Source organism: Aulonocara stuartgranti (genome assembly GCF_965226115.1).
Source record: "Aulonocara stuartgranti genome assembly, chromosome: 11".
NCBI classification, from domain to species: Eukaryota; Metazoa; Chordata; class Actinopteri; order Cichliformes; family Cichlidae; genus Aulonocara; species Aulonocara stuartgranti.
The window spans coordinates 34118952-34142181 of record NC_138947.1 but is presented as its reverse complement, the minus strand read 5'-3'; the positions used below and the strand labels follow the sequence as shown (position 1 = coordinate 34142181).

General features: G+C 39.6%; 1 protein-coding gene across 3 annotated transcripts in view; it reads left to right on the top strand.

Moving 5' to 3' along the window:
- Positions 1 to 22913, top strand: part of cndp1 (carnosine dipeptidase 1) — a 45915-nt gene extending 23002 nt beyond the window's left edge. The window contains exons 13-14 of one of the 3 annotated variants that reach the window (XR_014279536.1): positions 18139 to 18298; positions 21132 to 22913. The gene's annotated coding sequence lies outside the window, so the exon portion shown is untranslated. Of the gene's footprint in view, positions 1 to 1914; positions 11742 to 18138; positions 18299 to 21131 lie in introns of those variants that run through there. The other 2 variants (XR_014279537.1, XM_082551035.1) reach the window with 2 other exon arrangements.
- The last annotated feature ends 317 nt before the right edge of the window (positions 22914 to 23230 follow it).

Genomic DNA, 23230 nt, shown 5'->3' with positions numbered 1-23230 from the left:
AGGTGACACAAATAACACCAGCTATCAGGATTGAGGTGCCTTTCCAGGCACCTCAATCCCCATTCACATCTTGTGTCAGGTGATCTGAATGGGTCATATGATAGGGTGAGGTAAGGTCTCACAATTTCTTCACACAAAGCCTCTGCTGATAATGACCCACACCCTTTTTCACACCTTGGTGCATGTGGTGAGGCACATGGTGAATAGTGGGTCAATGACCCTCTTAAGGGACAACTCCTACTAGGGATTAAATACCTGGGACTCACCAACACTGGGTTTCTGATCCAATCCAATCAAATCCAACTTTTATAAAGTGCTATAAAATACCCAGCACAGGACCAAAGGGCTGTACAGTAAATAAGTTAAGAACAATAGAATAAAACAAAACAGCAAAAAATAAAACACATAATATATAAAATTAAAACAGCCCTTTATTAAAAAACAAGATAAAACAGCATGGAATCAACTTAAACAGTTGAAATAATAATAAACTAAAACCAACATCTCACAAGGCGCCAAGGCCAAGGTGAAGAGATGCGTTTTCAGAAGCGATTTAAAAACAGGCAGAGAAGAGCCTTTCTAATCTCTACAGGCAGATCATTCCACAGTTTTGGAGCTGCTACAGCAAAAGCATGATCTCCTCTAAGTTTACACTCAGTCCTGGGTACATTCAGGAACAGCTGATCAGCTGATCAGAGAGCAGGTGGGCATATAAGGCTGTAGCAGTTCAGAGAGATAAGATGGGGCTAGGCCATGGAGGGCTTTAAAATCAAAGGTTTTAGAACTGAAGAAGCAGACAGAGAGGTGAAATGTTTTCAAGAAACTTAAAGAAGGCCACTCGCTTTCTTTCTTTCCCTTATACCAGGGGTGGGCAACTCCAGGCCTCGAGGGCCGGTGTCCCTGCAGGCTTTAGATGTGTCCTTGACCCAACACAGCTGATTTAAATGGCTAAATTAGGTCCTCAACATGTCCTGAAGTTCTCCAGAGGCCTGGTAACAAACTAATCATGTGATTCAGGTGTGTTGACCCAAGGTGAGATCTAAAACCTGCAGGGCCTGGAATTGCCCACCCTTGCCTTATACTGTCCAGTGGTTCCCAATCCCAGTGAACAGTAACACACACACACACACACACAAAAAAAAAACAAAAAACTGTTGTGGTTGGTTGTAGCCACACTGTGCATTATGGTCAACCACGTCCACTTGTCTGTCCAAACATTAGTGTTCCAGAAATCTTGTTAATTGCAGATGTAACAGATGTAACTTTGCAAATCTAAGCTGTATTGCGATCTTCATTTTTAGCGAGAACAAGCATCCTGGAAACCATTCCTAACAAGTCAGTTTAGTTTTTTCTAATTGCACTGTCATGAGCTTTAACATTTAATGTGTTAACTGAGGTCTATAGACGACCAAATGAGTTTTTATTGTGCCTTGATATGAAAACTCTTAAAACTGACTTTCTTTATGCCATGACTGTACTGTAGCAATACAAATTAAATGAAAAGACAATACAAGACTGCTATGAAAGTAAATGCTGAGGAGCATGCATGTCTCTATTCTAAGAAATGTTAAATGTGAAATTGAAGTATAATTGAAATTATAGTAAATGAAAAAAGAAGAAAATGAAAGAAACTCCCAATGACTTTAGATCAATTAACAAATGAATTTGTTCAAAATCATTCTTTTATTCTTTACACTCTTATGCAATACTACTTACACCAGGACATTCAGAATAAACTGACAGTCTTGCATGAAGCAACCCTACAAGCATTTTAGAGAAGAAAAAAGAGATACAAAAATATATACAAAAAGTCTCTAGCCACCCCTCATTTCCTGATATTTTTCTTTCAATTTGCTAGACTTCCATTTTTGGTTTTTATTTTTTAATTTTTTTCTTTCTTTCTTTGTTTTCCAGGCTTTCTGAAAGTCTCTCAAAGCTTTTCTTCAGACATTGCACTGGATCATTTTCTGAATTTTTGGATTTCTGAATTTTTTGAATGTTTTTAAGACACTTGTCTAAAAAGGTACAAGTGAAAAACCATTGTTGTGTCTACACACAACAGACAACTTAGCAATGAACCTATTTTACGCAGACATATTGTTATTAGAACCTCCCACCCTGTTTCTTTATTTAAAACTATGAAAAATGCCAAATAAAATACAATTTGACAGACAGAAAATAATATTTCCAGAGGTGGTGAAAGCTTGACATGAGATGCGGTGTGTCCTGTAAAAATCTGAGGAAACTGGACAAGCAGAGCACAAAAACACAAGTGGCAGGGCTGAAACAGTTAAACTGATTCTGAAAGTCATGCCCTTAAATAACTGGAACAAATCCAACAAAGACCTAATACAGAACCTGAGAGATGCACCTGACACCTGGTGATCCATCTACTGTTCACCAGTGTTGGGACTAACGCGTTATTAAGTAACGCGTTACAGTAACTACGTTAGTATTGTGGTAACGAGCACGGTAACTAGTTATTATGCCAAAACCATGAACGCGTTACTCGTTACTGGGATTTAGATAGGCTCGTTATTCGTTACTTCGTGTGGTGGCTATCGCGGAGCTTCCACAGATTCAGTAACATTAGCAAGTGGTGGAGGCCAGCAGGTGGATGAAGGAAAAGGGAGGCAAGAGGAGAGACCCGCACAGCAATGGCGCCTGTGTTTGGCTTTGCCGCTGCTGCTACAGCTCGTTGGAGGCGACAGTGTAGTTTTTCACTGCCGTCACTTGTCGTTTGCAAACGGAGAAGGTACCGGAGGCTAGCTGCTTTGCTGTGGGGTGACTCTCGGTGTCTGCGACCAGTTCCTCTCCTGTCGTTTGCTGGGGATGTTACGCTGCCGCCTGGGACCCGAGCCCCATGGCTCGAAAGCAGTTTGCTCACTCTGTGTCCGTCACCCATTTCCCGTTTTGTTGGTGACAGCTACGTCTGCTCATCGATCAAGGTTTTTTCCAACTCTGGAGTCGCTGCCCTGCCCGGCAGGTCCACAGGTTTGCACAGGTGTTTAATTCAAGTACCGCTGCAGTCAGCTGTAGATTCCGCAGATAAACCGTCATCAATTCGGTTCGCCCTGCTTAACGTTCGCTCTATAACGAACAAATCATTTATTTTAAATGATCTTTTTATCAAAGAGTCTCTAGGTTTTATGTGTCTGACTGAGACGTGGCAGCAAAATAAGGATTATGTCCACTTGAATGAAATCTGCCCGTCTGGCTGTTCTGTCATTGGAACTCCGCGTCTTTTAGGACGTGGTGGAGGACTTGCTGTTGTTTACCAGGACAGACTCATATGCAAACTGGTGACTTCGGACTTCTTCTCTTCATTTGAGTCACAGATGATGAAGGTCGGTTCTCTGAAAACCTTTTATTGTATTTTAATCTATCGACCTCCTGGACCTGCTGGGGTCTTTCTAACTGAATTTAACGACCTTCTGACATCGATCATTAAACTGGAGAAGGTTGTAATATTGGGAGACTTAAACCTTCATATTGATGACGCTTCCTGTAACACTGCTGCTGAGCTCATCACTATCACTGAGTCTTTTAACTTTAAGCAGCATGTTTCTGGCCCCACACATACGAAGGGCCACACTCTTGATCTTGTTTTCTCCCTGGGTTTAAATATATATGATGTATGTGTGGAAGATGTCCATGTGAGTGACCATAGTTGTATATTCTTTAATTTGTCATTTTACGTGGATCCTTCACCTCCTAAATTGATGATCCAAAGGCGGATTATAAACCAGGATGCTGCTAGAAGGTTTTCTGCCATGTTTGTCCCTCGCATGGCTCAAAATGATATGGATTCACTTATTTTGTCTTTTAACAATCAATGTAAATCTATTTTAGATACGGTGGCACCTCTGAAACTAAATGTTGTCCATTCTTCAAATTTCTGTCCTTGGATAAATGAAAGTATTCGAAATTTTAGGAGATATTGTCGCAAATTAGAACGTTTATGGAAGGCTTCCAAGCTTGAGGTCCATAGGGTACATCTCAAGGAATCAATTTTCTCACTTAACAACATGATAAAAAATGCCAGAATGGAATATTTTGCTAATTTAATAGCTTCAAAAAAGAAAAATCCCAGAGTATTGTTTGATACAATTAAAAACATTGTCTCTCCTGATATTCCTCATGTACCAGTCTATACTAAATCTGACTGTAATGACTTTTTAAACTATTTTGTTAATAAGGTCGCTGCTGTCAGGTCTAATATTTCTCCATCATCCTCTCAGTATCACATTGACACGTTGCTTACCTCTGATACCTGGTCCTCTTTTACTCCTGTTACCTTACAGGACATCAGTGCTCTGCTTGGTCGAATGAAACTGACTTCAAGCCACCTTGATGTACTTCCTCCATCATTTTTCATTAGTGTGTTTGATTCTATTGGCCCCTGTATTCTGGAAATAATTAATACTTCTCTTTATACTGGCTCAGTTCCCAGCTATTTTAAACAAGCTATTGTTGAACCAATATTAAAGAAACCAAATTTGGATCCATCTCTTCCAAGCAGTTACAGGCCAATATCAAAACTTCCATTGGTGTCAAAGATTTTGGAAAAAACAGCTGCAGAACAACTTAACAACTTTTTGGAAAAGAACAATGTTCTGGACATTTTCCAGTCTGGTTTCCGCAAATTGCACTCCACTGAAACCGCTTTGCTTAAAGTGTCTAGTGACATTCTGATGGCAGCAGACTCTGGAGAGTACACTGTTCTGGTTATGTTGGATCTCAGCTCTGCTTTTGATACTGTTGATCACAGCATCATGATAAATAGGCTGAAGGACTTGTTTGGGATTACTGGCGTTGTTTTAAAATGGTTTATGTCATATCTATCTGAGAGATCCTTTACTGTCTGTATAAATCATGTGCTGTCGGAAACATCAGTTCTGTCTTCTGGGGTACCTCAAGGATCTGTTTTAGGTCCTATTCTCTTTTTGCTGTATATCCTCCCTCTAGGCCACATTATCAGATGTTACAATAACATTTCTTTCTCAATAACTTTCTTCATATCTATGCTGATGACATTCAGTTGTACTGTTCTTTCAAAGCTTCTGAGTTGTATAAATTGTCTTGTTTAAATAATTGTCTGTCAGAAATCAAACAATGGTTAAATGACAATTTCCTTCAGTTAAATGCAGATAAAACAGAAACTTTGATTATTGCACCTGATCACATGCTCTCAGAAATTAGGCAGCATATCAGTTTTTTAGACCCTTCATTTCAGTCGAGTCTCAGAAACTTAGGTGTTATATTTGACAGTTCGATGTCTCTTGAGAAACACTCTAAACAACTTGTCCGGAACTGTTTTTATCATCTAAGAAACATTTCTAAACTCAGGCTACTGGTGTCAAAGGCAGAACTTGAGATGATTATTCATGCTTTTATCTCTTCTCGTTTGGATTATTGTAACGGTCTTTTTACGTGTCTTAACAAATCAGCTCTGGATCGCCTCCAGTCTGTACAGAATGCAGCGGCAAGACTTTTAACTGGTACAAACAAGAGGTCACACATTACTCCAGTTTTGGCTTCTCTTCATTGGTTGCCTGTAAATTTTAGGGTTCATTTTAAAATTTTAGTTGTAACTTTTAGAGCGCTGCATGGTGAAGCTCCCCAGTATATCTCTGACCCGTTGAAACCTCATGCTTCATCCCGAGCACTTAGGTCTTCAGGTCAGAGGCTACTGGTGGTCCCACGTACTAGATTTAAAACACGTGGGGATCGGGCTTTTCAGGCACTGGCACCTAGGCTGTGGAACTCTCTGCCGTTGTCTTTACGCTGTCTAGACTCTATACTGACTCCTTTAAAAAGCAGCTGAAGACATTTTTATACAAACGGGCTTTTAACTAATTTAATTAATTTTAACTTGTATGTCTGATCTTACTGTAAAGCACTTTGTGATTTTTATCTGTGAAATGTGCTATATAAATAAATTTTACTTACTTTTTTTACTTAAGTCTATCTGGGTCAGATATGAACCAAGTTTAGGTGGAGTTTATTTTCGTTGTGCTGACTTTTTCGTACTGCGTGCTAGCTAGCATGACGGAGTTTCTATACAGCTGGGTGGTGCTATGTTACTGATGTTGAACTTTATTTTGTTCATAAGGTTAATTATTAGAGTTGCCAACCGCCCGTAAAAAACGGAATCGTCCCGTATTCAGAGAAATTATTACGTGTTACGTATTTAGGTGAAAAGGAACAGTTTGTCCCGGACTTCAGCTACAATGAAAAAGACACAAAGCTGGAGTTATTCTGTCTTTGCGCTGCACAGCTGCCTCTTCTTCTCTCATCCTCTCACCCTCCCTCTCCTGTTTCTACTTCAATCATGAAACTGATCAATGATCAGCTGATCGGCTTTTCCCTCTTGTTTATTTATCGTCCACTTTGCGCCAGAAAGAGGAAACCAGCGGATGTCGCGCTAAACAACAGCAGCACTTTTAAGCTTGATCAGCTGTTGTTAGAATTTATTTAATATTAGTTTCTAGTAGGGCTGGGCCATATTATACCGTTCACGGTAATACCGGTATAATGTTAGGCAACGATAGGAAAATGAAATATCGCGATAGAATGGGAGTAAAACGCGCATGCGCAGTGCCTTTGTTTTCATACGCACATGGCCGATTGTTGAGTGAAACAGATGAACCAGAATTGGTTTGTAAAAATGGTGCAACTTCAGTGATGTGGAACTTATTTGGTGTTTGTCCGTCAGATACACGACAAAGCACATTTTTTTGCAGAACATGCAAGCGGCCGTCGTTATTGTCGTATTTGTCGTATTTGTCGGACTAAGATGCTCTTAAATCTGGGAGTAATCTGGGTCCTAAACTCCGTATGCTTCAGGTCAAACAACACTGCAGCATCACTGAGCGTTAAAAACTGTCTAAATTCTTTCATCTTTAATAAAACGATCAGCATTGCTGCTTTACCAGGTGTAACTATAAAGTTTAACTTCCAGGCATCCATGAAAACAAAAGTTATTACATTTAACGGAGTTAGAAGTTAGCAGGAAGCTAGCGGAAGTTAGCTCGCTAGTTTTGCTAGTTACCTAAGCATGATATTGCATGTTCTGACTGAGAGATTTCTGAAAAAAATCAAACGTACAGCTCTGCTATCACTTCCAACATAAATGAAGACAGGAAACTAAACAGCAGTGACGTTTGTAGGGTTACTGAAGTTGGGCTAGCTGGTATATAATGATGTGCTACGTGATCGCTAGCGACACAGCTATATTAGCATAACATAAACAGTGAAGCTGGAGGACGAACACTAACACTTTTCCACTTATAAAAGTTAACGTTAAGGTTCTTCATGGTTAGAGACAAATGCAATCGCATGGCAGGATGCTGTAAACGGACCAAACTTCAGTCAGGAGAACAACTGAGATAATCCATCCACAATACGAGGTTAGTCATTAATATACTGCAACATGGGAATAGAGCAGCTGCCAGATAATTCAACATTAATGAATCAATGGTACAGAAGTGGAGGAAGCAAGAAGAATGAGTTTAATCAAGTTTGATTTATCTGACTGCTTTGTTTCGCTTAATGTGCCTTATAATCCTGTGCACCTTATGGTCCGAAAAATGCGTACTGCACACTGCAGTTTAATGTTGCAAAGCACCTCTTTTTAACTTCAGTGGATATTATACATGGTTATGCTCAGGATATGTCAGCCCATTTCTACTGGAAATGCCTTTTGGTTAAACTTTCAGCAAGGAATTTGCATTTGCACTGTTACATTTTTATAAAGCTTTAATGTACATAAAAACCAGCTTCTTGTTTAAGTGAAAATAAATGGAAGGTTGTCTTTTTGCGCTAGTAATGTGGAGTTGTATTTTGTCTCGCATCAATTATATCGTCGGTTATATCGTTATCGCAAATTTTCAAATATATATCGTGATAAATATTTTTGGCCATATCGCCCTGCTCTAGTTTCTAGTATCAGCTGATGTTTGCTGGAGCCACAGCTGTAAAGCTGCTGGTCATGATATCGGTTTGGTTATCTGGTGAGAGGGAAACATGAAGATGAAACCAGGAGATGTCCTTACTGAATCATCAGAGCTGTGATGGAGAAACAGGTTTACCTTTTAGTTAACATGAATGAGTTGAAGGGAAGTTATGGACTGTTTCTGAGAGACAAATAACACCAGGATCCTTTTCTATGTAGCTGACAGCTGGTAACTGTGCAGGGGCGGGTCTAGCAAAGTGTTGCCAGGGGTCCATGTAGGGCATTAAAAGGGAAAGGGGGGCACAAGGAAATACTTTCTTATTCTCATTTAAAATGTCTCACTTTTAAAAAAATAATTATCTGAGTCTTACAACAAACAATTGATAGATTGATACATATATACCATCAGAACAGTGTACATCACTGTCACAACAGTGTTTATTTTCATTCAAAGGCTTTATGATTTTTCCTATAATAGTGGGCCGGACTCTAGTCAAAATGCCCGGGACGATTTTTTTGTCCCAGTCCAGCCCTGTATGCAGCTCATCTTCAGTCTGGTGTTGCCTACATCTTCCTATTCAGAAGGCAGAATTTCCAAGTTCTGAGTACAATCGAAAGCACCACGACTGCAGTTTTTGTGTTGGATGTAAAAAGCAGGCTAGGATAGAATCAGGCGTGGGATTTCTCTCGTGGAAATGTGCACATTATTTTTTCCTTTCTATTGGTAGGTGGCACAGTGCACTTGTGGCAAGTAAGGAAGCTAGAAGACTGGCAATCTTGATGGGTATCCATTTATGGAAGCAACACATTAACAAGAGAATTCTGAGTAAAATCAAAGTTACTTTCCCTAGTAACTAGTTACTCTGAAAGTAACGAGTTACTTGAAGTAACTGAGTTACTTTTAATAGAAGTAACTAGTAATGTAACTAAGTTACTAATTTAAAGTAACTTACCCAACACTGCTGTTCACTGAAGTGTGGGATCATGTTGAAAGAATGAGTGCAGAACAAAAGACAGCCAGCATCCAGAGCTTGTAATGTCATTCAATGAGCCTAAAGTTATCAAAGTATTCCTGAAGAATACTTCAACAAATGACAAGAAAGCTTGTCTAAGAGAGTTCATGCTGTGTTGAAGAATAAATGTGCTCAAAGCAAGGGTTGACTTTCAAGCTTGTTAGAATTGCAATGAAATGTAGGGTGGCCCAAGACTTTTGCAAAGTCCAAAAGTTGTAAAGTAGATTACGATCCATAGTCTAAATAGTTTTGTGTGTAACATGGCAAGAAAATATACACAGACACAACAGTGTAGATGATAGTGATAATAGCAAACTGTTCCAAAGCTGGTAGGTAACACGATACTATTGGTAATAAGTCACAAGTTAATAGTTATTTACTGTTTAACAATGAAATGACATTCCTTAAAAACTTGTTAGTAACTCGTACATTTACACTTTGTGTTTTGCTGTATTCTAATGTACAGCATTGTGCAGAGACATGTGGTGGATGTGTCCTAGCAGGAAGTAGTAGGGAGGAACCCTGGTGTTGTGAAAAAGCCGTGCGTGACACTTCAGCGGCCTGATTCACAACACCAGCTGACCCTCCCCACCCATCAGTGCTGTAGTAGCTAATGGAAGCTAATCTTCAGTGACAGGACCAAGTCAAACTGTCAACCAGTATTTTTGAAGCTTTTTTGTTCATCACACTGTGGAGCCATTAAAACCATTTATTTGCATGAGAAGCTGGTTGACTGAGAATACTCACCTTTCCTCTCCACTCTTGCTATACAACTAACTGCAGCAGCAGCAGATGGTGATTAACTAACAAACACTGAAAGGAGAGCGGAGAGCACTTTGCACACAGTAAACAGTCTCCACCGGGGGGCACCTAACATCTTTCCTTCTTGCCCCCACACTTTGAGGACGATGATCTGATGCTGGCAGCTTGCACACACCACGACTTAACCTGGAGATAATGAGGCAGAAACAGGAACATTAATTTCATGCTGGAGGATTAGCTTTCAATGCAAATGTAGTGTTTGAGAATTAAAGTTGAATAAGCAGGTTGTGACCCAAGGACAGCCTTAAACATCACACAGGACTCAGCTACATAAACACATCTTTAGCCAAAAGTGTGTGACTGCAAAGTGAAATGCTAAGCAGGGTCCTTGGATGTAACAGTGCTCTATTTATTGCCTATTTTTAAAGTGCTTTGGAATTGAGGTTAGGGCCATGATGGAGCTGAGAATAACTTTGGTTTCACAGCGGCAAGCCTTAATCCACCTTGAAGCGGCCCGCTGTGTACCAAAGCTCAGAGTAATGTCACTGTAAAGTAGGTTTACAGGAAAATGATCTGCATGCAGGGCTTCAGTATAACAGGGCATGTTTGGAAAATCAGTTTCCTGGTATGTCTGTATGTTGGAATTGTTAACAGAATTGTGTACAGGCTTTGTGCAATTGTGCAATGGCCAGGTCCTAAAGAGTCATGACGTTTAAGAGCCAGGAGCAAAATAGAGTTAGAAAGAATTTGTCAGTCTATGAAATATGAAGAATGCCATCCAATTTGTGTCCTGATACTTTGGTATCAAAATCCAAAACATAAAAATATTACTGTTAATCAAAGTTCAGCCATTCGGGCATCAAAGGGAAAAACCTGAACTCCTGACCACTAAAATGTGGGTGTTTGGTGAGTCTGTCATGCTGTGCCAGGCTCTTTTGTTCCTCTTTTATAACAGTGTGCTTGATTCTTCTTATTTATGGCAGCAGCTAGTCAGATCTGGGATGTGTCATGTGCAGTATTTATATTTCTGTTATTAATGGGATGCCTTTAGTCAGCTCTCCCACAGAGCTCTGTTAAAAATCCAAATGCTTGCCATCTTAAACGGCACTTGGGCACTTTGGCAGTTACCCAAAATATTTCGCCCAAGTAGGCACTTCACCCCAATCTAACCCTTCTGGGACAGACAGGGACCCAGAGGCTTCATACTGTGGAAGGAAGTATCTGTCCTCATGATGGTGTTCACTCAATTAAACTGTGTGTCTTGTTTTATCTGTCAACTTGAGAGAATTTCTTGTTTAAAAAGTGCTCTGATTGTCTTGTTGCTACATTAACTGAAGTGTATCAGTTTATTGTGCTAACATAAACGTGAATTCTTAAAATCATTGTTTCCCCCTATACTGTCATTTAAACCTCTGGCTGTCCTAACAGACAGGTTGCCTTTATTCCTGGAGCGGACTAACATTTATAACAAGATGTGAGCTAAATGAAATCTTTACGGCACCTAAGACCTGATCAAAACCTCCACATTTCTTGGTACTATAAACTTTTACAAAATACTGTACCAAAGTTTTAAATTCACGCTCAAAGCGTCATTGTAAAAAATGTTTTGGTTATTACTTTAATTACGTGTTGGACATGCATTAAATAAACAAATATCAATTTTACAAATACTATGTGTTTCATTGTTTAGAAAATTTGTTTCTCTGTTTAGGAATAAATATCAAGTTTACTTTGTTATGATAATTATAGCTGTTCAGAAATGTCTGTTTTTGTATTCTAATTGTTATATATTTAAAAGGTAATAATTTGTTACTGTAATGCATGTAAAAAAAAAAAGTCATAATAAAATAATGTGGCAAAATAATAACAAAGTATAGAACATGCTGTTGTATTATAATGTATTATATTAGCCTAGGTCACCATCAGTGTGTGGTAACTGTAGACCTGGGCACTGCATCTATATTGTATATTTATCCATATTGTAATTCTAATAGAACAATGTGATTTATTGAGGATGGTCAAATCTGATCTTTTCCTGGGCCACCCATGTTGGCATAAATCATATTTTGGTCTGGGGGTGGGGGCACCTAACTCCACCAGTTTGGGCCCTGCTGACTGGGGCTGACTACACTGGGCTGTTTGACGTAACAGATTTTCCTGGCAACCTGACTGTGTCGCCCCCTTTAGGCCAAACTCTGCACCCTCACAGCGGACGACCTCACAGGATGAATTTGCACCCTGCTGTTCTGAGGTGCTGTGCTGGACAGCAGTCGAGAGGGACAGTTTACAATACCATGGGAGGTGTGCAGGAGGTGTTGTGAAACTGGGTTGTAAGTGTAGCCTCTGACCACTCCATTAATCACAGGTTTGTCCTTTTGCCTGACTAATCCAGGACGGGTCAGGCCTGCACTAATTCTTCCACAAGCGGCCATGTCACACTGAACATAATATCCCAGCATTTTTTCTAATCCCTTTTTATCAGGTCTGCTGGCCTTTCTGGTCAATCTAATTGTGACAAAGCACACATAAGGGCTTTTGTGCCAAAAGAAAGTTCTTTTAAGGTTTCAATTAAACGCCTCGGCCAGCCCAGCGGAAGCCTCTTGGCTCAACGCCAGTGTCCTTCAGACAAAGAATGTCACTGCACATAATGGATAGAAACACTTGAGTGAGGAAGGAGGAAAAGAAGTGGAAAATGTGGGGGGATTTTTTTGTCTTTTCAGAGGGAAGGAACACAAAGATTTAAGTAACAATCAAAACTAGCCTGAGGGATTAGGAGCCGGAGAACGCTGTGTGTGTGTGTGCGTGTGGAAATAGAGGGGGAAGCTCAGTCACAGTTCAGTCACAAAACGCTATTGGAGGAAAAGCAGTTTAGATCTAGCATTTCAGTTTGAAGATTTTGGGCAATGACTTTTTTAAAAGCTTCCATTGATTTCTGTTTTGTTTTATGTTCCAGCAAGTCTGAAAACCTTTCATATTTTACCACAGCTCACAGGATCTTTCCTTTTCCTTTAAAACATCCAAGTGCATGACTCCAGAACTCTTTCCTTCTCTGACTGTCCAGAATGATTTTAAGCTTTACCACCCAACTCTCTCAGCAGCCTTTACATCACCAGTTCATTTGGACCGAGTCACACATACGACTGCACAGAGCTTGTGAAAAAGTGGATCGCAGTGCACTTTGTCAGAAAAGGCTCATATGTATTTGTCCGTACACATCAGTGTGTGTACAGTTGCAGAGACTTCAGTGCCAATGCTGTTAGTGTGTGTACAGAGGCAGAAAGTGAGGGTGGTGGAGGTTTCCCTGTAGTGAATGATCCAGTGTTAAACCAATACTTCGTTGTAATATTAGGAACTTCTAATATTTTGACATCTGCTAAGAATTGAAACAACAGATGCATTAAGAGAGCAGCAAACAGAGCTGCCACTCAGCCTCTTTTCTGGTTCCTCTCAAAGGTCACTTGCTCTAATGCAGTGGTTCCCAAACTTTTTTTGCAAGGCCCCCCTTTGTTTTACAAGAACACACACGCACTCACGCACAAACACATCCTCCAACCACACACACCATGTTTTGCTCCATTGCGGTTTATTTCACACCTCAAACATTTAGTAAACAATTAAGCAAATACAAGTAATCTGCAATAACTTACAGGTAGTAAGAAAATAAACTACTAACTCTTTTACGCTACGTCCACACCTACACGGGTATTTCTGAAAACGCAGCTGTTTCGTCCACACGTAAACGGCGTTTCGAATCACTGAAAACTGAGATTTTTTAAAACTCCTTTTATGTGTGGACGAGGAATACAGGGTTCATCACTCAACGTCAAAGGTATGTGTCTGTTTGCACGCTGCGCGCCACGTTATTCTTTACATGAGATGAATTGCAGAATGGCAGATAGAGACAAAATACTGTTACTGTTAATCTGATTATCTTCAGGTTTTACACGCTTACATATACACGCAGTTACTGTCCCTCCGTTTAGAAAGGCAGAGGCGTCACGATGTGATTATTTTACGTGTAGTTGTTTTTTTCCTGTGTAAATAATATTCAACATTGCTATCAATACATTTTTCAAAAAATGCCTCTCTGTGCAAAATGGGTTTAAAAACATAAACAGCTGTGGGATCCTGTTTGTCCGTGATTTAGACAGGGGCAACAAATCATGGCAGGATCAGCCTGATATTATTTGTATCCCACTGTAACTTTGCTGTATAAAGAGCTAACATCTCCAAAATGTCAGGAGTAGTTAGTCATTATAAGAAGTGTTTGTGAACTAAAAATCAAGAATGTGGGATACTGTTTGTCCGTGATTTGGAGAGCCCAGTGCATGCTCCCGACGAAGGAAAGACCAATTATGCAGGGGAGACCTACCTTGGCACTTGTGCAGGTGAAAACATATTTAGCTATGCTTCATCTCCTGCTCTGCGTTTGTCTGGGCGAAGGTTGCTTTTTTGGGTTTTTTTTTCCCTTCTCATATGTTTATCATTGCTTTATTTAATTCTTGAATATTAAATGTTCAGACCTTCTTAATCATTTTGACTTTCATGTCTTATTACGTTTTGCTGGGGGCTTGATGGTTAGAATGGGAACATTTCTTTAACAGTTTTCTTTACTTTACATATCTAATATGCAAAGTAAAGATATCTAAACAGCTTTAGTTTTATATATCTAATATTTTTTCTTCACATTATTTATTAAGCTTTTCTATCATGGCTTTTGTGGCAGCACACTATGCCTCCACCTGGTGTAAAATTTGCTAATCACTGGAGTCTTAAAAAAATGTCTGTTTATGACAACAATGCCAAGGTAATTTACTGGTAAAGACAGGTTAAGACCTTAAATATCTGAGCTATAACTCTAGTGATGAAACAATTAGAACCCCTGGAAATGGTGGGAAGGAAAAACTCCCCTTAAACAGGAAGAAACCGCCACCAGAACAAGGCTCACGACGGGTTGCCTTCTGCCACGATCTGTTGGGGGTGATGGGAGGAAGGACAGGACAAAGACACGTTATGTAAAAGAGCCAGAGACTACTGATAACTAATGATTAACTGCACGTGTATAGACACGTAGTGAATGAAGAAGAAACACTCAGTGCATCATGGGAAGCCCCAGCAGCCTAGGCCTATTGCAACGTACACCGTAAAAAAAAAAAAATCCTAAAAAAACGTAATATTCCGGCAGCTGATGCGCCAAAATAATACCAGAAAATAACAGAAAATAACTTTCCCATGAAAATACGGTTATTTTCAGTAATGACAAAACAGTTTGTTGCCCTAACTTTACATGGGATTTAGGGCAACAAACTGTATGGGATTTTGCCTTTTTCAAGTGCTTTTAAACATTAAATTAGGAACAATTTAATGTGATTAAACAATGAAATTACTAATAAACAATGCGGCAATATGAATAATAATACTTAAATGTACAGAAATATACAGTTAACAGTTGGTTTAAATAATAATGGATTGCATTCATATAGTGCTTTATGAGACCCTCAAAGCGCTTTACAATTCCACTTTATAATTCCCCTCTGGCCATCACCAGTAGGTGGTAGGTGAAGTGTCTTGCCCAAGGACACAACGACCGAGAGTGTCCGAGCCGGGGCTCGAACCGGCGAACTCCCAACTCTTGAACCACGCTCGCCCTAAATAGCAATAATTATTATTATTATTTGATGTAAAAAACGTTTATACAAATCATTTTATATATTTTTCCATAGCATTGAATTTAACAGTTCAATCTTTCAAATAACGGACAAATATTTATGAAATTATGATACATTTGTGAATCTATTTTAACAATCTAAATATGCATATGTACAGACTGATACATTTAAAAAACAAGAATATTATGTTTTATTACATTTACAGTGATTTTACGTGATTTTGAAATGTAAAATCACAGTCTATTTATGTGAATTTAATGATATTCTAGAAGAACAGTACAAAACTGTAAAATACACAGTAAAATACTTTTATATTACAATTTTTTTTACAGTGTACCTCTCTCTCTGTATCAAGCCTCAGCTGTCTGCCTGAGGTGGTCACTGACTGCACTGAGTACAGGACAAAACCCTCTTGGTGCCTCTCTTCTGCAAGGCTGGCAGTTCAGTGCCAGCCCACAATGCAATACTACTGACTGACATCCTACTAATAAATCTCCTAGTGGCTGTGTTATTTAAGCTCCCTCAGTCTGTCCACTGCTACAGCAGGTGTTTGCATACCACTTTGCAACCCAGCTCCTCCCTTTCTGCTGCACCTGACTTAATCAGAATAATTAAGGACAGTCCTGTTGTGTGCTGGGGTCTATCTGCTGCACTCTCTGCCTTATGCTTTCCATGGAAGGATGGGGGCAGGGGTCCCAGAATAGAAATAACAACCTGCCTTTGACAGATGGGTGGTCCTGACTGAACTTAAATTTAGGGAAAGATTTCCCATTGTCTAATAGGACAATTAAAGATAAGATAAGATAACTCTTTATTGTCATTGCACAGTCATACATAGTACAGTAGTACAATGAAATTGGAAAAACTGTCCTACGTCGGCACTACATATAACACAACACGACACGATATGACACATCACAACGTAACAAACAACACAACACAGTATATTAACTTAGTATAAAAAAGAAGAATAAGTGTATGTGTATTGCACACTGTTATTATTGCACATTAATTATTATTGCACCTTGTTATAAATATAAATATTATTGTTATCGTTTTAAACATTGTTACCTCCCCCTAAAAAGTCCAGGGAGGTATCCAGTCAGGTCAGCTATTTACATTGATCAGGGCTATTGCCCTGTTGTAAAAGCTGTCCTTGAGTCTATTTGTTCGGGACCTCAGCAGCCTGAACCTCCTGCCAGACGGCAGCAGCTTAAACACCCGGTGTCCTGGGTGTGTGCAGTCCCGTAGGATGCTGCGTGCCCTCTTGAGACAGCGAGTGCTGTACAGGTCCTAAGCTTTGGTTATTAAAAATACCGCGTAGGTTCATGTTATCATCAAAGTTGTTATTAAAGGTTTGGGCTTAACTCTTTCCCCTGTAAACACAAGACAACAGAGACAACAACTGTGTATCTTTAATAACGAGTTGTGACACCTTCGTATGTATTAGTTAAGATGTGGTTTGACAACCATCAGAACAGTTTGCAGGTTAGCTGCAAAGGCAGAAAGCACCCTCACTAACCCCAGTACCACTCAGTTGAGAAAAGAGCTTCAAGTGATACTTCTGATAGTCTTTGAAGAGGTAGAGTCCAAGCCTTCCCCACCTCCTTCCTTCTTCCCTCAGCTCCTGTAAGAGACGTCTATCCTTCATGCTGCTTTTAGACAGCTGTGCTTACGCTGCATTACGCAGAGCAGAGTGTGGGGAAGACAGAAGATGGAGAGGAGAAACAGAGAGTGCCTGCTGGATAAAAGCAAGCTTTTTGTTTCCTAATGGATCCTTGCCCATTTTATTCAGATCAGTCATGCAGGCAGTGGCTGACATTGGCATCATTGATTTAACATCATTCATTTCAGAAGGAGGAGGAGAACGAGGAGCTGAAGGTAGCTGACACTTGTGAGAAATGAGGAGAGCAGCAGGAATTCTGCATTAACCCAGTCATTCATTAAGTCGCATTCTTTTTTATAAATATGTCAGTTTAAAGCATAACCAGAATCTTTTGATTCCAGCGTACCGCCATTAAAGGCCTGTTCATTGCTCAAGCAGATGTTTTCCTATTTTAAGATTTAACTGTGAATCAAATCCATTATTCAACTTTAGTGACAGGATGAGAGTGTAGAAACAAAACAGTTTCTCAGCTATGAATTCAAAAAAATTACCAGAAAAAAAAACACAAAAGGAATTTACAAACAAGCTCGTTCACCCTCATCACGGCCGACTGAATGACAGTGAGAAATCTGTAATCTGGTTTGTGAGAAGACAGAGAGGCTAGGCGATCGGCACGCAGCCAGACTGAGTCCGGTATTTTCAGCCTCAGAATAAACTCCAGTCTTATCACAGGCGGAGCAGCTGGCTGCCGAGCAGGACAGGTGACGGAGACAGATACTGACAGCAGCCCGACCTGCCAATCTAACGTCTTTCCAGATTCCCAGAGCGAGGAGGGAAACGTGGAGGTGAACTCCACTGCTGCTTGAAAGGAGCTGCACAGTTAAAGTTGCAGTCTTCTCATGAGTCACAGAAAAATGTAGCTGATCTACAGATTGAGCTGCATTTACAGCTTAGGAAATGCAAAATGTGACTTCCTGACATGCGTCATCTAATAGGATCGAGGAATTTGGAACAATCCCCGGGCTGAGTGACTGGTACCGCATGTTCAAAATGTAGTGACAGAGCCTGATCTCAGAGGAAATTCCTTTTGATACTCACCAAAAATATGTTTTTGTCACTATGATGTTGTAGAGTTTGACACCAGAGGGCTGTTTCCACATCTTCATCTGCTGAAGAAGGGAACATTCCTCTGTGCTCACCTCAACTCCGAGCTTGACACGTGGATCTGCAAGCAGGATTTTGTGACATCGCAGCTAATTTTACAACATTCATGCTCCAGAATTTGGGGAAGGTAATTCAGCTTTTATTCACAAATGTATCTGCAGGGACTCTTGGGGAAAAAAAACCCCAGGCATTAAGCAAAACTTTATATTGTTTTTTAGCCTCTCCCAGTGGATGTGTCTGTTTCCTGGCGGTTCATTTTCAGCATCCTTATCTAGTCTTTTCTGTTCATTTAAACTATGTTTCAGTGCTGCAGATCATCAGCACAAAGGAGCTCTTAACATTGATGTGGGAAACACCTGGAAAGAGCATTAATGTAAATGCTCTGAAAAACACGAACTGAACTTTTTGATATTTGTTTTTCCTCGAGTCAGAATCAGTTTTCAAGGTCAGAAAGGTTTCATTACTTTCTGTTTAACTAATTAGAAAAAAGTGACCATTTAAAACCATAAAGAATTAAACTCTGAATGTTGCACTTAAGGCATCACAAAGACTACACAAAGCATAAACACACACTCTTGATAATTCCATCAAAACTGCCACTCACACGACAAACGTGACAACCTAATGCGGTGACTGGAATTAGAAGAGGTGAATCCCCATAGAGGGGTAACTTGTGTTTGCATCCACCTGTCAGCTTTGTTTAAAACAGTCAGTTAAACATAAGAAAGCTGTTTTATGGAGCAGAATTAGCTATACATGCTAAAATTTAAGCAGCTGTTTGGTTTTAATACTTACCTAACCCTTCATTTTCTCTCCAAAGTAAATGTGGCAGTATTGCCAGGTCATATCAGGACAGTGGCAGAGCTTCAGGAAGATTCATTAACACCTATCAACAGCAAACTGTCTCTTTCTGTGCTCGTAGATCTGGTCTAAACTTGAACTGCAAATGCAAATGAAACATAGGAATGAAATTTCCGATGTTTTTCCCATCCCCCAGTAGTTTTCTTTGACTTTGCATAAAAATCTGGACTTTCTTGTCAAAGAAGGCAACTTTTAGTGCTTAATTAGTTCATAAAATCTTGCAATGTGTGCCAGCCCTGAAGCAGGGTCCCCACGGCAGACCAACAACAGTCTGCTCATTAGAGAAAGCCATTGGTCTGTGTCTGTTGCTCTGCATGGGCTGCTATCAAAGTCTCTGTGGTTTAGAGGATGCTACAGGAACACACATGCTCAAATGTAGGTACATGTGCACAGCACTCTGAAAACTCTGAGATTTTTTTCTTTGTGCCTACAAATCCCAAGAAAAGAACCAAAACCAACTAACAAATATGTCTTTTTCCATTTTGTGCCAGAGAGCTCACAAAAACATGTCAAATCTTTAGTTTTTAAATTTGTACACCACATTATATTTATATTAATGCCTTTTAATGAATGAATGACTGTCTTTATTCGAGCAACCAAATAATAAAGTTATTGTAATGTACAATTACACACACACACACACACAAAAAAACAAGTTTAGCTCGAAAAGGAGTGGGATGAAGACAAGCTTTTTAACTCCCACCCCTGCAATCTTATCTGAGTTTTAAATTTTGTAGTTGCGCAGTACATTTACCATCTCTAAAAAAATTAATTTAACTGATGTGGATATCATACTGATTGTTCTGTCAGTTCAAGTGTAATTTACAGAGCTACACTGGAGGAGGACACTATTTTGGTTTAAGTTAGGAAAATAGCTCAGCAACAGGGCTGTTTCTATGCAGCATAGCACAAAGAGATTAAGATAATGCAAAAGACCTGGAATATTTTACTATTTTAACACTGGAAACAAAATAAAAATGGAATTATACTGGATAATAAGATGTGAAATATATATGCTTCAACAGAATTAATTATATAAGATGAAATGCAAACAGTTCCAAATTCTGCAAATTATAAGCATACTGTGGACTTAAATAAATATAGTGTTCTAAAATGTTTACATATATATTTATTATTATTATTTAGGGCGATCGCGGCTCAAGAGTTGGCAGTTCGCCTTGTAATCAGAAGGTTGCCGGTTCAAGCCCTGGATTGGACACTCTAGGTCGTTGTGTCCTTGGGCAAGACACTTCACCTGCTATCTACTGGTGATGGCCAGAGAGGAATTATAAAGTGGAATTGTAAAGCGCTTTGAGGGTCTCATAAAGCGCTATATGAATGCAATCCATTATTATTTAAACCAACTGTTAACTGTATATTTCTGTACATTTAAGTATTATTATTCATATTGCCACATTCATTGACCTTGTTTATAGGTAATTTCATTGTTTAATCACATTAAATTGTTCCTAATTTAATGTTTAAAAGCACTTGAAAAAGGCAAAATTCCATGTAAAGTTAGGGCAACAAACTGTATTGTCATTACTGAAAATAACCGTATTTTCATGCAAGTTATTTTCTGTTATTTTATGGTATTATTTTGGCGCCTGAGCTGTTACTGTTTTTTTAGGATTTTTTTTTTACGGTGTAGCTGACTGTAAACGGCAGTATTAGCTTTATTTAACTGGAAAAATCTGGTATGTTGTTATCTTTTCTTGAGCTTTGCTGCTTTAATGTTTTGACATGTCACCTATATTAGTGCCTTTTTGGTAGGATCAGCAACCTTTAATCTAAACCCTGCTGCATCCTGTTTAATGAAATTAATTTTAAAGCATCTTATGGGTGTGGAAATGGAACCGGACTTTGTATTTATATACTGCTCTAGTCTTAGCGTCCACTTAAAAGTCTGTAGGCTGTACAGAACTTTACTGCACATCCTGATTTAGAATCACCAGTTAGCCTAATGTGGATGTCTTTGGGATGTGGGAGGAAGCTGGACTACCTGAGGGACTCCCACCTTTTGCCTTAAGAGGACAGCGCTAACCAGTGTTTACTGTCACTCTCATCCCTCTCCCTGCTGTTTTTCTTTTCCTTTTTAGGAACCGTGTGTCAGCACTCTGACAGAGAACACCAACTATACCGCCATCTGTGCCTGCAAGTAAGAGGCACAATGCAACAAAGTGGTGTGTCACGGTGTCGCAAGGAGAGGCCATGGAGCCACTGATAATTTCATGATGGGGGAGCTATTGTGTTGAAGCTGCAGAGAGGGGGAGAAAAGAGAGAGGGACTCTGGGCTGGACACTTCGCAGGCGTGGCACCACAGCAGCAGCAGCAGAGGCTCTGAAGCAGCTGGCATCCACAATTAGAAAGACGGGAACAGAAAGAGACAGGAAGGAAGCTATGAGACAGAGGTGAAGAAAGGGAGGGTGAGGGAAGGTTAGGAGGGATAGAAAGGAATGGAAGACAAGCACTCTTGTCACACACACATGTGAGAAATGTTCACATCTGGTTCTCTCCTCTCTGTGTACAGAGCACCAAATTGAGTTGTCATCTGCAAGAGCCTGTGGTAGCGAATCACAGATTAAATTGTTGCTTTCCCTAATTAGCTCTAGTGTGAACTCTAAGGCCCAGCATCCCAGAATGTGTGTCACTTTTATAATCCTTCCCGCAGAGCAATTTAAAATGGGAGGTAACTACCTTTAGGCTGCACCGTGGCTGGAGTCATTTCCAGGCCACATTAAATGATAAGATCTGTAATAAGGCTGAAATATAGCTTAGCTGATTGAGCCAGGTGAAGGAGACAGCTTTTGTCATATTAATCCTAATGTGAAAATGATGGAAGAAAAATGAAGTCAGGGATGAAAATGATTAATCGTGCAAGGAGCTGGATGTGCCAGTTGTGTAACAAAAAAGAGAAAGGAAAAGAAAAAAAAATACATTCAAGCATTTAAGCAATTATGTAATTTGTTCCATGCTTCGAAGAGTGCAAATGCAAATTGAATACAGTGACTCACAGCCACGAAGCAGGTGCAGACGAGCAGAGGCAGGATTATCTGATTGAATCCAACCCAGAACTCAAAACTAATTAAAACATTCTCAGACACAAGAGCATTATCTCCTGGTCTTTATGAGCAAGTTTGTTGTGTGTTTAGTGTCGATTTTTCAAGCAAAGGAAGAACTTTCAGGGATAAGAGTGAAAGTGTGGGATTATTCGGAGGAGAGAAAAGGTTGCTATGGCGTTCCTCAAGAGCTGTGCAGACAGTTTGCTTTATCCCTCTAGTTAACTGAGTAGGATGTCTGCCAAACTCCCCAGGGATCTGTGTGTGTGAGAGAGAAAGAAAACAGAGCTAGAGGAAGGAGAGTAGTTCCAGTGGGGCATGATTTGCTGAATGGACTGACAGGCAGACTTTATGAAAGTGGTCTGTCACAGCGGACACACAGCTACGCCAGAGGAGCGCTTGACGTGAAGCTCAGCCGGCTGGCAGAAACCATTTTCGTAGTATACATGTTAGAACTGACCAACACTGCATTATGTAGCTCACACTGTGTAAAGAACCAGAGCCTATTCATCATATTTTGTCACTGTAGACATCAGTGTGTGTTGACAGAAGAGAATTTAACTGGATTTATGTCTGCCAGCAGGTACAAGTAATAAACTACTCCACCACAAGTGAAAGTAGCAGAATATATCAAAATTCTAAAAAGTAAAAGACGTCAGCGTGCAGTAAGGCAGTTGATGTCTGGTTTAATGCTTTTGGAGCAAGGCAAAACCGACTTGCTCCAAAAACACTGGAGCAAGTAGATTATAATATGTGTGCCTGTGAATCATTACAAATAGAACATGCGATAAAAAGTTATTTTAATGTGAGAAAATATTATTTAAAAAATAAAAATAATAAAAATACAAGGTTATTATTTATCTTTATTCTTTAAAGATGCTTTGCTGGACATAAATTAGTCAGCACTTAGTATGGCCATCATACACCCCAACCACCTCCTACTGACTGTGATGAACTTTATGAATATGTTGCTTCATTCATTCATGAAAAAAATTCTCCAAAAACCCATTTAGTTAGTAATTACATTTCTTATCACAGAGTAATTGAAAAACAGTTTATCCATATATGAAAATAAATGAGCACCCACTCATTTTTATAGACATGTTAGGAAATAATGGTCCTTTGTTACTGTGTCACTA